Here is a 17,536-nt window from a genome sequence, read left to right on the forward strand (position 1 = left end):
GTGCCTGCAGTTTTGCTGGCTTTGTTAAAGGGGAGCTGGTTCGTGTTGGGGTGGAGTTACGATCAAAGTACGGCTTCCTCCCTCCCCAGCGGATGGCTTGGTCCTTCAGATGCGCCTAAGACGACTCACACCATTGCCCTGCTAACAACAGTCCCTTCTTGGCTCCCCTTTGCCTGCGAGATGAAGTCCAAGCCGTTCGCACTCTCTACACTCTCTCCAGAATCGCTTGCAGTTCTGCGACCCCTCCTCGCTCTTTTCTGCCCGGAGTGGTTTTTCTGTGCCTTCACCTGGATGACTCGCCTGTTAATATTCAGCCCAGGTGTCCTCTCCGCTTGGTCCCTTTTGGTAGCTCATTGGTTAGGACAGGAACCTCTTCTTTGTGGTCTCAAAGTGCCCCATGCCTCCCTTTGAAGGATTCTCAAACCTTACTGCACAATGGAATCGCCTGGAAATCTATCCAAGTGCACAATACCAGACCCTACTCAAGAGATTTTGATGACACCAGTCTGGATTGGGGTCAGGCCTCTCTATTGATGTATTCAGGCAATTTCAGTGTGCAGTCAGTGTTGAGACCCACTGATGTTTTATAGACCTTATGGCGTATTATGTTAAAAGCTTTGTATTTCTCTTCCCCCAGATTAAGTCTCTGGAGGGCTGGAATTATTTTATATTGATATGCATGCTCTCTGAGATTTAAAAATGCCAAGTACTAAGAGGTACTTAATAAGTAGTTTATGAAGAATGAATGAATGAAAGATTAGTACATACATATCCCAAACACCCTCCCACTTGTGTTCAAAGCTCACTTATGTGCATGCAATTGTTCAGCGTAAAAAAATTGTGGGAGGTAGAAGAATCAATGTGGATCCCACCGTGGGTCTTTTGCTTGGAGACAAAAGATGCAGGCTAAGAGAAGTGTCTGAGGAAACGAAATCAGGCCTGAAAGAAAAGCTGGGAAATTTTGGATTAATTAAGACCAGGTGTGGAAAAAACAAAACTTCATGAAATCTGACCTGGATAGGAATACTGAGAGGGAGGAGTTCCCATTATGGCTCAGGGGTTAACGAATCGGATTGGCATCCATGAGGACACAGGTTCGATCCCTGGCCTCCATCAGTGGGTTAAGGATCCAGCATTGCCGTGAGCTGTGGTGTAGGTCACAGACATGGCTCGGATCCCGTGTTGCTGTGGCTATGGTGTAGGCTGGTGGTTACAGTTCTGATTTGACCCCTAGCCTGGGAACTTCCGTATGCCACGGGTGCAGCACTAAAGAGAGAAAGACAAAAAATATATATATATGTTGGGAGGGAGATGAATGCAAGAGATTCTAGGGCTGGAAATCAGGAGAAGGGAACAACCAGCTTAAACACTAGGAGATTGGAAAGAGTTTAAATTCTACCTACGCAGGATAGAAATATAAGTCACATGGAGTCTCTCTACAAGAAACTTTGCTTTCCCTTAAGACCTAGGGCCCAGATGCTGCAGTCAAGTTGTTGCAGGAGCCCGAAGGAGATCCGTGGAACAAGATTCAAGGCTGAGCATCACTGGGGACTACTGTATTCTAACTGTTCTGTGAATCCGTAGTTTGGGGGTCCTAGTATGTGCTGAGTGCTTGGTATGCTATCCCTCATAATATGCAGGATCAGTCTTATGAAGGAGGCTTTCTCGTAACAAATTTTATAGATAAGGACACTGAAGTTTAGGAGGGTTGAGTAAGTGTCCCAAGCCACCTATACCACAAAAGGCAAATGTCACCTTTTACATGGCCGAAACACATGACTGACCTGATGACCCCCTGTGGAGGGAAGATGTTGGGAAAGAGGCAGGGGTGGGCTGGAGTTCCAGGGTCTCCATTCAAGAAGAAGAGTTTACTCCTCAAGTCCTGCCCGTGGACCAGGAGAGAGCAGGTGAAGGAGTCTTTGTTCATGGTTGCCTGGACTGTTTTAATTTAATTTAATTTAGTTTTTTTTCTTTGTAAGTCCGTACCAGTGGCATATGTCCGTTCTCAGCCTGGGGTCGAATCAGAGCTACAGCTGCCAGCCTACACCATAGCCACAGCAACACCAGATCCGAGCCATATCTGCAAGCTACACTGCAGCTCCTGCCAAGGCCAGATCCTTAACCCACTGAGCGAGGCCGGAAATTGAACCCTCTTCCTCAAGGATTCTAGTTGAGTTCCTAACCCCCTGAGCCACAGTGGGAACTCCTGGAGTGTTTTAATTTTGAAAAGTTCCTACCGTGTGTATCCAGCATCACTAAGTAGCCTTGGACAGTATGAACAACAGCGCTGTCCATGTCTGCACTGGTGGTGATTGTGTTTGTGAAAGCCTGTGCCCTTTCTCAGAGGAGGAAAGAAGGATTCAAACACTTAGAATTCAGGGAGTCTACAAAATGGAAGATTGCTTGGGTATAAAGTTTAGACTGCCTTTTTTTTTTTTTTTTTTCTTTGAAGAATGGGCTACGAATTCACTACTTTCACAATGGGAGATTTGGTTATACTTTCTATGATGTGTTATCAAAATTTTAGTCTTGAAATATTTGGTTTCCCGGGAGTTCCCGTCATGGCTCAGCGGTTAAGGAATCCGACTAGGATCCCTGAGGATGTGGGTTCGATCCCTGGCCTCAATCAGTGGGTTAAGGATCCAGCGTTGCTGTGAGCTATGGTGCAGGTTGCACACGGAGCTCGGATCTGGTGTGGCTGTGGCTATGGCATAGGCCAGAAGCTACAGCTCTGATTCAGCCCCTATCCTGGGAACCACCATTTTCCGTGGGTAGACAAAAAGAAAAGAAAAGAAAAGAAATATTTGGTTTCCCAGGTGGGGGAATTCCATCTCCCTGGATTTCCCTCTTGACTGTTGACAGTGTATGTTCCAGCAAGCCTCTGCTTCCTCTTATCTTGATACCCATTTAGGTTCCAAGACAAGGTCTGATTTTAACTATTCATTTAACCAGTCAGGTTAGTATGTCTACATAAGGTGTGATAAAGATGCCTGCAGATATTGGTTCACTAAAGTCAGCTTTTCTTATCCATCAGCTGTGATGACTAGTGTCTGGAACAGTTCCTGCCGTCCCAGCCTTCCTGCCAAGCACGTTGGAGCTGCTGGCCTTTCCCCCAGCCCTGCACACAGGGCTGGAAGCTATAAGCACCTGCTGGAGGAGATGCCTGCTTGTCCTCGTGCCAGAAGGACCCTAGAGTTGGGACATTTCTTTGGCTTGTTTGGAAATCACCTGGGTTCAAATCCTGACCTTGCCATTTGTAAGCACTTCTAGGGCCAAGGAAAGCTCAACAAATTTTGGGTTCCTCCCTCATCTCTCTCTCTCTCTGGGAAACAGTGCCCAGTTCTTTCCATTGGATTATTTCTGTGATCCAGTCATGTGTGCGTTCAGTCCAACACATCCATGCAAAGAACACACAGTTGTGAGTTTTACTCTCTGCTGCCTTGGTTTTTGGGGTTTTGTTTTTTTTTTTTTTTTCTTCATGCAGCCAGGATTTTAAACACAGTTCATGAACAGTCTGTATTTCATGGCGATTTATTATCTTAGCTTCCTCCAGAACGTGGATGTTCTATTACCCCCGGGTTCCTGACACATGAAAAAAATATACTCCTTCTCCCTCAGTCTGTGTCTCCTAATAACAAGCACAGGCAAGCATTTTCTAAAGCATAAAAGAGAAGGTGCCTGCCACAGGCACTTGTAACTGACCTTATTTCAGAATTCGGTTGGGCAACTCTTACCTCCCTTTCCAGAGAGAGGCAGAGTATGTCTTGTGAAGATCTCTCCAGAGATAGTTCCGACGAAGGCCGCGCCTGCCCTTGGGTGTGCTCTCTGGCCCTCTCTGCTTCTGGATTTGTGCCTCTTTGTGAAAGACGGATCACGCGTGCCCCATGGCATCTAAGGTCCATTCCTCCCCTCAGATACCTGAGTCTACTTCCTGCTGATTTATAAGAAAGTGCATTGACCTTCCTGAAACTAGTAAACGGTGAATATCTGAGAAGAGAACTGGTTCTTCTCTCCTTCTCTTTTATGTCCAGGTAGTAAAATTATTGTCTTTACTTTTTCATCATCCAAATAAACCCATAAAATACCGCTCACTATATAAATGCACATAACCTGTTTCTCAGCAACAGTTACTCATTGTGTTCATGGGAATCAGATCTTCGCTAAAGGCCAGAAAGAGAGGGTGCCAGCTTTCTGCTAGCAGACTTTATTTTTGTCTCTGAGAAAAACGTTTTCTGTGGCTGAGACCAATGCAGCATCACCAAATTGTCTTATCCAAAGGGAGAATTACCAGCTCTTTTTTAGGTGCTCCAAATGCTGACATGTGCCATGAGGTTGGGGAAGAAGAGAAGGAACCTTTATGAGTAGGAATAAATGAGACATAGTAGGTTCTCCTTGCTGTGTCTTTTGCTGCTACATTGCGTGGTGTTACACTAAAGCGTTTTATATAGCGATCTCATTTCTCCTCTTACACACTCCTGACCACCCTTCAAAGCAAGTCTTATGGAATTTTTTATAGCTGAAATCACAGCGGCTCAGAGATGTTAATGCATCTCCCAAGGTCACCCAGGTCTCTGGCTACAAAACCTGTGTTTATTTCATGTTGTTAGCCTGGCCCCTACCAGGGACTCTTAAATGTGTCTAAAATAGGTAAAAAAAAAAATGTTCTGGAACGTGGAGAAATCCTGAAATGATGCATAGCACTGAGGCAAGCCTGCCAAAGTGTTGTATGCTGCATTTGCAAAGCCTCAAGGAGGGACCCCATGAACTTGGAAGCAAATAATGAGATATTTCACACCCCTGTGCTAAGAGGGTTTTGAATCCTTTTCCCCAGTAGACTCACAGAAACCAGACATTATTTGAGATATCATAGTAATGAATACCATTGGTTGCACTTATTATGTTCCTGGCTCAGTGCTAAACACTTCGCAAGCATTGTCTTATCTACCCAGACAACATTCTCTGAGATAGTTGCCACCGTCTTATATATATTTGGGCACGGAGACTTATAAAGAAGTCTCACTTACCCAAGTGGCATGGGTTGGGAGATTGGGGATCCAGATCTACCTGAATCAAAAGCTCATTACTCCTATTGAGTACTCACTTAGGCCTCAGCACTGCAGGACAGAACTCATGCCATCCTGTTCACTCTCTCCATTGGGTCTGAAAACCTGTGGGAATTACTAGGGCGAATATAGAATGTCCACAGCTAGCAATAACAATTATAGGGGCAATCAGCCCTGTAAGTTCCCACTGTACTTCCATTCTTTAAAAATAGAAATTAAAGGAGAAGAAGGCAGAGGGGAAAAATCCCTGTCTCAAATGAGGTCATTTGAACAATAGAACAATCTCAGTAATTATTTAGAGGGAATAGAACTGATTAGTTATCAGAAATAGAACTTTAAAGAGGCCATCTCCAGAAACCGCCTCCCTTGTAGAATTTCTCAAAAAGATTACTTATTGTTTAGTTTAATAGTTTCAAAGATAATAAGGAATAGCAAGAACTGGCCAAGCGAGATTGACTAAAAGATCAAAGATTCCCAATAATGGAATGTTTTCAGTTGACTGTAGAGTAATGCAGCCAAAGCTAGCAAGTCATCCTTAAGGAAAAGCATGTCAATTCTGACCTTGGATTGTGCAGGAACAACACTTAAGCAGTTGTAGCCTAATCCAAGTTTGTCTTGGGAAACCAGACTTTCATATCATGGCTTTTACTCCTTAGCTGATAGCTGTTTACGACAGCAGATCTTTTCCTGGAAATTGAATGAGTGTAAAATGTATAGTGACCTGATATCAGAGGATTGGAGAGATAAGGTTAGGGATGGGAAATGAGTCAGGATTGGTAAAGGACCACGGCTACTCATGTTGCAGCTGTGTGGGATGAAGTGCTGCACCCCCTCCCCACCCCCCCTGCGCCCCAGAGTCCTGTAGACTGGACTGACCTCGAGGCATCTGCCAGCCCCTTCTCATCTGATTGCCAGCACTCCCAGAACTCTCAAGAGGACAGAAACAAGAGCTTCTGTGTTTGTATCCAGTTTAGAAACATCCTCATCTCCCACTTCTAACTCTGGTCTGGTATTTATAGGAAAGCAAATTCATTCCTTTTTCAAACATTTATTGAGTACCAGCGGATAGGCCAGGTGTTGCAGAGCATGTGGTGTAGGTGCAGAAGCAGGACAAAGCCACTAAAAAACAAAGAGCCCTGCAAAATGGTCCACCCTGAGTGCAAGAAGAGACATCGGCAGAAAGTGCAAACCCATGAAGCCACCACTGATGGCCAAGGCCTGCTGCTCTCAAAGAATTACAGACCAGATACTTCCACTCAGAGACATGGAAACCTCCTCAGAAGTGGGATGTGCCAGACAGCACTGTATTTTCCCTGTTTTGATTTCATCGTGACAGGCGTATAGTTGACTTACAGTGTTGAATTAATTTCAGGTGTACAGCAAAATGAATCAGCTCTATATACCCACATCCATGATTTTTTCTTCCTGTGTGCGCTCTTACAGAACACTGAGCAGAGTTGCCTATGCTAGACAGTAGCTCCTTGTAAGTTTTCTCTTTCGAGTGTGGTGGGGTGGAGACGTGGATCTCATCCTCCTGATTTACCCCTCCCTACGCAATTTCCTCCTTTAATCCAGATATTTTAAGAAAAACCCTACAGGAAGAGACGGCTTCATCGGCAACCAGTTATCTGACACCAGTTTCTGCTTGATTAAATGTCCAAATCTGAAGAAAGAGCTCTTGGTTTCTTAGCTAAAAAAAGTCATGTGTTCCCCCATCATATTGAATATTTTTCTTTGTGAGTAAATTTAGAATCCCAAAGGCAGAGTGACTTGACCCAATTAAAAGTATTTTCCCCCCACATCTTCAGATAATCCAAGCAACTGTCAGCAAGGTAGTTATGTCATCATACCCACCAAAATGACTTCGTATCGTGGGGGTGGGGATTTTAAAAATTGACCCAAGTGGCCGAATTAACTGTTTCTGTTCTGCGAGGTGATCGCTTGGGGGAATTATGAGAAGCTGATTCTAGGAGAGAGATGTCAGGGGCATCTACTTTCTTTACTCTTGTTGCTGGGGAGCTTATTTCTGTGCTGGCTGCCCTGGGTGTGAGAGCTGTGGCGTCAGAGCTTAGCTCAGCCCCCGGGTGATGCAGGTCAGCTTTGCAGGTGTTGGTGGTGGATCTGTCTAGGTAGAGGTGACAAGCAGAAGTGTAGGAGAGACTCTGCGAGGGGAGTTGGCGCTGGTCACACATAGGGGTATGAGATGGACAGAGCTGACTGCTGGGGCCCTGATAAGGTGGGTTGAGTGGGAACTGGCTGACACCACCTTCAAACTGCTGTGCGGATTCTGGTTTTATTAACTCGAGTTTCTTTTCTTTCCCTGTTTTCACTTGTCACACCCATAAAGAGCAGTGAATTGCCAACCTGACCCACCTGAAAGGTCTGAAGATAGGAACCTGTAAAAGAAGATAATGATTAGACACATGTGGAGGTGACCAGGGATCCTTGACAGCATATTTTGTGTTCTTGGTTACTTTTAACCAGAAAAACATTCATTTAATAAACAGACTCCATGGAAGGAAGGAACGAAGGAATGAAGAAAGGAGAAAAATTAAAATAGACATAATTTTTCTCAAACCATCACATTTGTAGTATTGTACCATTCCAGCACATTGGTTCATTAAATAAGTCACAGAACTTAAAGGTAGAAAGTTCCATCCAAGTCACTTTGTCCAAATCTGAAGTTGCATGCGTAACTCTTTAGTGTAACTACCAATGTAGAGGCATTTATTCATTTAGTGGTGTGTTTTGAGCTTGATCTCTACCAGGTATTGATCTAGGCAAAAGGCCTGAATGAAAGAGACGAATATTCTTTTCTTTGTGAAGTCAGCTTAAATTCCAAGAGCCGCTTGAGTATTTCCAGTGACCAAGAGCTGTCAGTTTAGATGGGAGTGAATTGGTTCTTGAGATTTTTTTTTTTTTAATCAACAAACTCTTATGGAGCAATGTTTTAAATTAAGCACTTTACAAATATAAACTCGTTTAAAGCTCTTAATAAGGTGGATGCTATTATTATCATCATCATCCCTCTTCTACAGATGAGCAAATTGAGTCACAAAAAGTTTGAGGAATGTCCCAATATTACGCAGCTCGTAAGCCACAGGGCCAGAATTTGAACCCAGTATTTTGGGTTTGAAGTCTGGGTTCCTAAATACTAGGCTACGCTGCCAGCATTTGGCAAGGTTATATTTATGACTCGATTCTATTTTTTCTGGTGTTGGTATCCCTTACTCTAAATTGTTTACCCATTTATCTCTGACCCTTGGGGGATTCTACTATATATTCTTATCCGCTGGGTATAACCAAGCAAAGACAATGCCTGAGTCTCTTGAATTATGTCATTTTATAGGATGAGACAGCACGTCTTTAAGAAGAATGGACCCTACTTGTCCCACCACTCTCCCTACCTGCACATAATAGGTGGTCAATAAGTGATAACTCTTGATGGTAATTCATAAGATTCTGGCTCACTGATGCCTAAAAGTTCCCAGTTCAGCTTCCTTTTTCCAATGCTAGACTGTTCTCTGGGAGAGGAAGCCAATCAGGCTTTTTTGGACACATTTAAAAAATTTTCCCTGGGAGTTCCTATTGTGGCAAGGCAGTAATGAACCCAGCTAGTATTCATGAGGACTCAGGTTCGATCCCCAGCTTCACTCAATGGGTTAAGGACCTGGCGTTGCCATGAGCTGTGGTGTAGGTGGCACAGGCAGCTCAAATTCCATGTCGCTGTGGCTGTGGTATAGGCTGGCAGCTGCAGCTCTGATTCGACCACTAGCCTGGGAACTTCACGTGCTGTGGGGGCGGCCCTAAAAAGACAAAAAAAATTTCCCTGAAAGCAGGTTTTAATAATGGGAAAGAACCTCATGGGGCTGAGAGGGGATACATTGACATCACCAAGAAAAAAAAAGACAGAGGGAACACTGAAAAACTCGTTCATGTGGGGCCATCTTGAAAGCTGCCTTCTCCAGGAGCCACGCAATTAACCAGTCCTTCGCTACAACATGTAGAAATAAAACACTCGTGCCGAGGCAAGTTTATTACCTTGGGTCTGAAAAAAGAATCATCCTTGGTGTTCCATCACAGAACAGGAAGTAAGAACAAACTAGACAGAAGTTTGAATATGGCTACAGTACTTTTGAAGTTTTTCTGAGCCACATCATCAGTTGGCTTAATCATTTCTTTGAAAGGAAAAAAGGAATGTCAGATGCCTTATTCTTTCAAATGGAATAGTCTCAAAAGACCTTCTAACATCAAACCCCAGTGGTGTCTGGATTATCACTTTTGAGTGCTCTTCCCGACACTGATGAGATTAATCTTGCCAACTCTTTTTCCCAGTGTACTGTTTTCAGAGGGCTCTGCCAATGAAGCTTGGCCAAAATGACTTCCTTTCTCTTTCCCAATTCTCCTACCCACAGACTCGGTCTATGGAAAGTATCAGTGCTGCTGCATCCCCTCTTCTGCTGTCATTCCAAACAGGAGGCTCTGCCCTACAGAGAATTACTCACCTCTTCTGCTTGTGCAAACCCTACCTTAGTTCGTCTTCTCTTGCACATACTTTCTGGGTGCTCTTCTGAATACAACTTGCCTCCCATCTGCTGCTCCCCACTTCAGTTCTGCCCGTAAAACCATTACTTGAACTACTAAACCGGTGGGGACTCGGTGGCTATTTCCATGTAGAATGGTGATCATAACTGTTTTAAAGCCAGTCTCTTTCTAATAGCCAATATGGGGAGTTCCCTTTCTGGCTCAGCGCTTAACGCAGCTGACGAGGATCTGTGAGAATGTGGGTTCAATCCCTGACCTCTCTCAGTGGGTTAAGGATCTGGCATTGCCCCAAGCTGTGGTGTAGGTCACAGACATGGCTCGGATCCACCATAGCTGTGGCTGTGGCATAGGCCAGTGGCTGTAGCTCTGATTCCAGCCCCCAGACTGGGAACTTCCATATGCCTCAGGTGCAGCCCTAAAAAGCAGTAAATAAATAAATAAGTAAATACATACATACATAAAAATATACTAGCCAATGTGTAGTTATCTAGAAAGCAAAACCAAGAGCTACTTAATGTAGACATTCCAAAGACTATTTGCCTTTGTGAAAGACAGTGTCCTTTTGTTACCTACATGTTACCTAATTTTGGCTCAACAAAACCTTAAGAGAGCCCCTGCAAGAAAGGTTATGAAATTGATACATTTTAGATTCCATGACACCCATCCATGAAACATTACTTTATCTAAGTAAAGAATAGGTGTCAAAAATAAATTGGGACATTTGCCACCATCTCTCAAAGAATCGGGCTCAGAATCTGAGCCTTGGGACCAAACACAGATACTGACAACCCAGGTGGGTTCCTCTTTCAGCCAGACAAGTTTGTTTTTCTTTTTCCTGGATGGATATTTTTAAGTGCCTGCTGGTTATTAGTCAGGGAAGAAGGGGGTTATAGGCTATTATCTTAAAAAAAAAAAAAAAAAAAAAGACATTTCTCCTCTTGAATTTCCCCCAAATGCTTTGGATGGATTTCTCTTGCATTATTGGTTGTGTATATTCTTGCCATGATAATCCCCTTTTAGTAGCTTCATTTACATTAGCTGTCACTCTGGAGAGCCATAGTAACAGGCCGCTGAATTACCCGAGAGGAATTGCTCTTGAAAGTAATCATTGCGAATGAATTTTCATCACTTGGTCTCATCATTTCATGCTGTTTTGTCTCTTTCTTTTTTGTCCCTGACGAAAGTTATGCACAAAGAGGCCTTTTGTTATTACCTCATTTTCTTTAGAAAATTTAGTCTTATTCATCATAGAAGTCAATTTATACAGACAACCAGAATATCACACATGCACGCGCGCACACACACACACACACACCTGCAGTTTTTTTGAAATGTTTCATTTTCTTGTGGTGAACACTGTTCTATTTTACTTTACAATATCTCATGTAAATTTGGTTTTCATGTAATCTAAATGGTACAAGTTTTATGTTTTAAGTACAGGGGCTTGTTTTAAGCAGGAGCATTATGTTGGATTTATTTCAAGTTATCGACAAACAAAAAGTTGAAATTTTCAATGCTTGGGGGAAAATACAAGTTTAAATAAATAAAGAAGTAGTAGTAGTAAAAATACTTAGCAAACACTTAATGTCAGGCCCTATTTTTAAAGATTCTTCAAAGGGATTTTTGTTGTCTTTTGTGAGTTTTACATTTTTTCATCTGTTATTTTACTCATTTTTCAGGTGGGGAAACAGGATACTCACACGTTATCAATAGTGGATCCAGAATTATAACCCCCCCAAATCTTTCTACTTCATTTTCTTCTATGATCTTTGCTAAGGAATACTACAGTGAATGGAGAAAAGACATGAAAATCCTAGTTAGTTATGATATTGTTTGAGATTATAAAGCAACAGATAATGACTGACCTAGTTGTTAAACTGTTGAAACAGTTTTCTCCAAAATATAATTTGCCATGTAATCAAAATGAAATTGGGTTTTCACATGGTGCCTAAAAATTGGAAAGCTTAGACTTTTTTTGTTTGTTTTTTGTTTTTCTTTTAAAGTTTCTGATGGATGGGCCAACAAGGAGAAAAGCATTGGGGGAAAACAGACACCAACAGCTGTTTTCTTTACCAAAACACACTTGTGCTCAGGGGCAGATCCAGCTGCATGAAGTCAGTGTTTTGTAGGTTGAAAAGCTGGAACAAATTTCAGCCAGACTCTATTTTTTAAATATAAACTTAAAAGTAATAAAAAGTGACTACAAATGTTATCTTTATTTTTTGAATTGTTAAATTTGGTTATCAGCACTATTTCCAGTTTTCCCTTCTACATTCAATCCTTTCACAGATGGCTCTTGACACCTGGTCTGTGTCCAGCTCCGCTGGGGCCCCAGGAATATAGGGGTGAACAGATCAGACAATGACTTTTAGAGCTTTTCTTTTACTGAGAAAAACAGTAATTGAACACATTAAAAAATAAACATGTAATGTAACATCATGAAGCAGTAAATTCAATGAAGAAAAGCAATGGAGACCACGTAATCAGTGGTAAAGCTGGGTAAAGCAATGGAGACCATATAGTCAGTGCCGGCTTCTCAAATACAGTAGCAATTGAAGGCCTGCTCTGAGGAGATCACAGAATCAGAGCAGAAGGGTGCTGGACACTTGGCAAGGTGAGGCATGGGAGAGGCCTTTCTGCACATTTTTAAGATTTAAATGTGAGAACATTGCATTTTTAACTCTCGACCACGACCAGCCCCTCTCCCTAAATATTTGGTTTTTTTACATCTCTATTCAGAGGGTAAGTTAATGGTTGCCTTGAAAAGAGTTGGCCCTTTTTTTCTTTTTAATGTTTGGTTGTTTTATTTTCCACATCTGGAAAAAGAAGCGCAATTTAACCAAATATTTGTGAATTCTTTTTAATTTCACAAATATTGTTAAAATCCAGTGTGCTTTGATGCAGCATTTGATATTTGTGCTTTTCTAAGCATTTGCAAATAATAATCCATTCTCTGAGAAGAGACGAGGTTTTTCTTTCATTGTTTTCAAGAATAGGTTGCTTTGACAAGTGTCTTGCTATTCCATACAAATAAACTTAGTTTGAACTCAGAATGATAAAATATTTTCTGGGAGTTCCCATTGTGACACAGCAGAAAAGAATCTGACTAGTATCCATGAGACGCAGGTTCGATCCCTGGCCTCATTCAGTGGATCAGGGATCTGGTGTTGCTGGGAGTTGTGGTGTGGGTCACAGACGTGTCTTGGATCCTGAGTTGCAGTGGCTGTGGTGTAGGCTGGCAGCGGCAGCTCCTATTCAACTGTGCTAGCCTGGGAATTTCCATATGCCACAACTGTGGTCCTAAAAAGCAAAAAAAAAAAAAAAAAAAAAAAAAAAAAAAATTCTCTAGCCTGTATTTATAAACACACACCATAAAAACTAGTCATTCGTAGAAATAGGTAAAAGAGTCCCAAACTTGATCTTCCACTCTGACCTCCTTTCTTAAGCCCTTATTGAGTCAGCTGCTCTTGCTTCCTTGGGATTTTTGACTCTGAATTCATTGCTCTTCACTCTAACCACACTGAGAGAACTCATAAAGCAGCAGTGTACTATGTCATAGATTCCACAGAGCTTCTGCAGCCTTCTCTCCCCAATGAAAACAGTTGTGGCAGCTCTGAGGTCTTTGTAGGTCTGTTTGTCAAAGATTCTCCCGTGTGTCACACAGTGGCACCACTCACAATGGATGGGTGCAGAGTTGGGACCAGGGCATCTAGGAGTTGAAAGGTAAGCTTGAGGATTAGGAATTGTAGCCCCACTGGGCCAGTAACCCCAGTGGACTCATGATGGAAATCAAGTACACCACCTATCTGAGTAGCCTTTGCAAGGAAGCCTTGCTTTTGTCTGTTTGGTATCCATTTCCTTTCTGCTGCTGATTCCTTGAGTTTCCTTCTGGGAACGTCCCTCCTCCTCTCTGACTTTGCAAATCGAGTGGGGCTGACATCCTTCCCCGGACCTCTTCCCCTGCCCCAAGCCAGAACTGGTCAGTTTCGAGCGCTTTAGCCTCCAGCATCAGGATGGACCTCTGACCCAGGTCAGTGCAGTGACACATAACACCAGGCCTTTGGCTGGGCCACGGGGAGAGAGAAGTCCTCCTTTCTGGGAACGCTAAGATGGTATGATACGTGTCTGGGGCAGCCAGCAGCTCCTCTGCCACCTCCTTGTGGAGACCCTCTCTGAAGAAGAACCCAACAGAATGGAAAGCGTGTCAGAGGTTGGGGATGAGAGACCACATTCCGTTCCATTGCCTGGTGCTTGAATCCAGCTCCTTCGGAAGCCAGTTTTACTCATGGACCTCTCTGTTCTCTGAGGTCATAATTCTTTGCAGTTTGAGCTGGCTTTGTGCCACTTACAGCTGAAAGGCTCCTGATCAGACACGAAGGGAGGACCATGAGACGGGTAAGCAAGAAATCTGTCAGCGCAGAACAAAACAAAAAGATCTAGGTACCCGGTGGCTTGAGATCCACGCGACTGCATGTTTTAAGATAATCTTATCAGGCAACAAAAATGCCAACCCGATCCTGATCCTAGGGCAGGCCTACTTGCCCTCTGCCCCTCTAGTGTTTGCATGATGGCTCTGAGGTTCCAGATATCTAGGACTCAACTGCAGCTGGAGAGAGAATCTACCGAGGTACACGTAGTCTAGTCCTGGCTAGACCAAGATAAGAAAAATTAGAATTATGTGTTGATTCTTCCCATCCCAAATAGTAAAAAGATTTTGCGACAAGGCTGGAGGTCCTGCTACTTACTACCTGTGATCATCAGTAAAGTGGTTCATGCTTTCTGGGCTTATTTTCTGAGCTTTATTTCCGAGCTTATTTTCCTCCTTGATGAAACGAGGAAGGTTCTAGTACTCACAGAACTTCCAGTGTTATCCAAACGAGGACACGTCTGAGCGCAAAAGGAGTATTCAACACGAGAGGATGGACTCGCCAGCCCCACCTAGGATTGGCCCGGCAGATCAGGACATGTGGCACCCCCTTCCTGAGTCATTCCTCCTTGTTCTTTCCTGTCTGGATTTTTGACACCTACCTCCTGCCTTTGGTCATCTTTTTAGAAAAAGAGAATATTCTAGATGGCTTCTGTCCTTTCTGCTGTGGATACAGCTGGCTACATCATGGTGTTCCTATGAGCCAGGCCCTGTTTTTTATTCTGTCTTATTGCATCTTCCCAGTGCTCCTGGGAGAGGCAGGGAACAGTCTTAGAGCCATTGAATACTTGCCCTTTGCACAGCCGGGCAGCAGTGGGCCTGCCATGCAGAGCAGAGGATCAGAAGCCAGAACCTCTGCTTTACTCACAGTACTTGGCTTCTTTGTCTTTCAAATACGCAGGTGCAGACAGCCAGCATCATTTTCTTCTACGTCATTTAAAGTCTGGGCTTAAAAAAAAAAAAAGAATGGGAGTTCCCACCGTGGGGCAGCGGAAACGAATCCGACTAGGAACCATAAGGTTGCAAGTTTGATCCCTGGCCTTGTTCGGTGGGTTAAGGATCTGGCGTTGCTGTGAGCTGTGGTGTAGGTTGCAGCGCGGCTCGGATCTGGCATTGCTGTGGCTGAGGTGTAGACTGGCAGCTACAGCTCTGATTAGACGTCTAGCCTGGGAGCCTCCATATGCCACAGGTGTGGCCCTAGAAAGACCAAAAAAAAAAAGGAAAAAAAAAAAAAAAAAGAATGAAGTCTTGCTATCGGCAACAGCAACGTGGATGGCCCTAGAGGGTATTAGCCTGAGTGAAATAAGTAGGAGAAAGACAGACACTGTATAATTTCACTTACATGTGGACTCTAAAAAGCAAAACAAGCGAACAAACAAAACTAAACAGAAACAGTCGCAGGTAACAGAGAACAAACAGGTGGTTGCCAGAGGGAAGGGGGTGTGGGGAGGAGAGAAACAGGTGAAGGGGATTGAGCGGTACAAACCTCCAAAAGCAAACTAAATGAGTCACGAGTTTGAAATGTCCAGTGTGGGGCATATAGACGATAATCATGTCATATTTTGTAGAGTGGCAGACAGTTGACGAGACCTGTCGTGGTGATCCTTTTGAAACAGGTAGACATGTCAAATCACTATATGGTGTAACAGGAACTAAGACAGTGTTGTAGGTCAATCGTACTTCAAACAAACTCAGAAAATGAGATCAGGTTGGTGGTTACCAGAGGTGAGCAGTAAGGGAGGGGAATAGGACGAAGGCAGTCACAAGGTGTAAACTTCTGGTTAAAAGATCCATCAGGGATGTAATATAAAACATGGTTAATATAGTTAGCGCTGTTGTCTGTTTTAAATGAAAGGGATAGAGAGTAAGCCCTAGGAGTTCTCCTTCAAGGAAAACATATTTTTTTCCTGTTTGATTCATTTCGTTTCTGTATGAGGTAACGTTCACTGAACTTACTGTGCTAATCGTTTCATGACATAGGTAAGTCAAATCAATTTGCTGTGTACCTTACACTTTTTCTGTCATATATGTCAATTGTATCTCAATAAAACTGGAAGGAAAAAAAAAGTCAGGGGGCTTAGAAGTTCCAAAGAGAAAATGGAGTTTTTTAAATCACAGATCTGCCTTAAATCTTTCTGCCAGGGCTTCTGAAGGCTGCGCAAATAACAAATGAAGGGCATTCCTCTTGAAGTGTCGATGGAGCCTGGTTCTCTGGGCTTCCAGTGGAGATTTCTTTCCCATCTCCTGTGGCCCAAGCTCTGCCTTCTGTCACAGAGACTCCTAGGAGGGTGACAGTGACCGTGAGCTCCCAGCTCTATCCTAAGTGGTCCTCAGAAGCAGGGACATGCTGGTGTGTTTGACACCCAGAGTGGAACACTTTCTTCTATTCCACAAATTTATTTTCAGTAATAATCCGGTAGTGATCAGTAAACATGATTCTTTTCTTGATTTGTTCTTTAGTTGTAAAGCAAACATCAGTCTTAGAAAGAAGACAGTTTATACTTTTAATAATACTATTGAAGCTTAGAAAAATACTTCATGTATTCAAAATTTGTCCTTAAAAAACAGCATATTACAATTTGCAGTTTGTGCTGCTTTAGTCTTTAAAATTGTAAACACAAATAAAAATTCCAAGCCATCTCACAGAATGATACAATTGAAGTAACTCTAGTTCCGTGTCTTTGTCTTTACAGTGACTATACTATTCTCACTGGTTTTGAATCTGTGATTTGAAAGCTGGGCTACGTGGTCCCACACAGATAGGTCATGAACTTGCTCCAAGCATTAACCGGAGTTGGGGGCTGACTCTATACCTGGACACTTTCCACAATAATTTTGATGTCAGACTCAATGTTTATTAAGGGATAAATAATGAAAATGTGCTAATTTGAAGCTAGCCCGTATATTACACAACTCAGTAGTAACCACAATAATTACTTGAAATATAGACCAGGAAAAGATTTTTTTCAGAGAGGAGTATTTAACTGCTGACATGGTTTGGAGTTGTGATACATGGCAGTAATGATACCAGACCGGGTTATGTTTGCTTTCAGATTCTCTACAGACAGTGTGGTCTCATATTGCCTAGAAGAGAGCTTCCCATGGCCTTGAACTTGGAGCCTGACTGCCTAGAAGCAATGTTGGTCAGTGTTCAAAAGTATGTAAATAATCCTGCTCCCTCCAGTTTTATCTATCAGGTATCATCTATCCTAAAGAAATGGGTATTGGAAATTTTTTTCAGACCTTTTGAGAGATCTCGAGAGTGCTTTGTTATAAAGTACTCTTGTCGGGCCTTTGACATTCAGAGGCTGATCACCTGGCTTGTCCCAAATGATGCCCTGTCCCCACCAGCAGGACAGTGATCCCCATTCACATTCCCTTGGCCATCTTCACATGTGTTTAATCAAAACCCTGAAGTTTGAACTGGAGTCAATATGAATGGATAACGTATAGACTAACCGATGATGTGATTCCTGATGTAATTGGCGGCGGAGACGCGCGG

The 17,536-nt window shown here is 43.0% G+C and overlaps 1 protein-coding gene and 1 long non-coding RNA gene across 5 annotated transcripts in view; one reads left to right on the forward strand and one right to left on the reverse strand.

Annotated features, from left to right (window-relative positions):
- The window catches only part of LOC110260822 (uncharacterized), a 31,312-nt gene extending 27,392 nt beyond the window's left edge, over nt 1-3,920 (reverse strand). The window contains exon 1 of one of the 2 annotated variants that reach the window (XR_014804477.1): nt 3,735-3,920. This is a non-coding gene — a long non-coding RNA (uncharacterized LOC110260822). Of the gene's footprint in view, nt 1-3,702 lie in introns of both variants that reach the window. The other variant, XR_014804480.1, reaches the window with a different exon arrangement.
- The window catches only part of LOC102159120 (uncharacterized), a 654,277-nt gene that overhangs the window by 120,061 nt on the left and 516,680 nt on the right, over nt 1-17,536 (forward strand). The window contains exon 4 of one of the 3 annotated variants that reach the window (XR_014804455.1): nt 17,088-17,191. The exons of the other annotated variants lie outside the window; for them this stretch is intronic. The gene's annotated coding sequence lies outside the window, so the exon portion shown is untranslated. The remainder of the gene's footprint in view (nt 1-17,087; nt 17,192-17,536) is intronic. 3 annotated transcript variants of the gene reach the window in all.

This window comes from Sus scrofa, chromosome 5, assembly GCF_054392235.1.
Source record: "Sus scrofa isolate SSC_HxYL_T2T_F1_AM1 chromosome 5, Sscrofa_HxYL_maternal_Yorkshire_Landrace_v2.0, whole genome shotgun sequence".
In the NCBI taxonomy this organism is placed as follows: Eukaryota; Metazoa; Chordata; class Mammalia; order Artiodactyla; family Suidae; genus Sus; species Sus scrofa.